Genomic DNA, 819 nt, shown 5'->3' with positions numbered 1-819 from the left:
GATACACGGGACAACTAATTATGGAAACATGAGATTACTAAAGAATTTTTATTTAAATAAATTAAAAAAATATTTTATTTATAGAAATAAATAAATTTAAAAAGAATGAAGAAAAAATATAATACATATACAATAAATTATACATTTTTGTTTCTAATATATCAATAAAAATATTATTCGTACACTAAAATCAACTACTAAAATTAGCTATCAATGTATTTGTGTATAAATACATATGTGATTTAATTTTTTTAATATATATTTTATACTGGTGTAAATAGAACAAAAACGTTGAAGACAAAAACGATACATTAAAATAACTTTTAATTTTATCCTTTAATAATATTAAACATTTTATATTTATGAATTGTAAATAGCATTATGATATATGACTAATGATCGATATATAAATAAATTATCATTTATAAATCATGAACTATAACCATTTTACAAATTAATAGGGTTTAGGATCGAGCGTTTATGATTTATAAATATAATTAACTATTTTCGATTATGAAAAATTCAAGTACTCACAATTCTAACCATAAAAAATATGAATAAGACTAACCATAAAAAATTAGTTCTGTCTAACAATATTGACCAAAAGTTAAATTTTGGGAGATGCCATTTGCAATGCGTCCTACATGGTAGGGTTCTTGCCAGCTTGGAATTACTAATATGAATAGAGTAAATAAAAATAGTATTAAAATATAAATAAATTCAATTACTGTAAATCCAATTCCACCCACATTCAGCTTCTTTTTAAACAGTGTCCCAAAAATGGTGACTTTCTAATTTTGCACGAAGGAAAATGAAAGG

This window comes from Arachis ipaensis, chromosome B02 (assembly GCF_000816755.2).
Source record: "Arachis ipaensis cultivar K30076 chromosome B02, Araip1.1, whole genome shotgun sequence".
NCBI classification, from domain to species: Eukaryota; Viridiplantae; Streptophyta; class Magnoliopsida; order Fabales; family Fabaceae; genus Arachis; species Arachis ipaensis.
Note: the sequence above shows the minus strand (reverse complement) of the source record.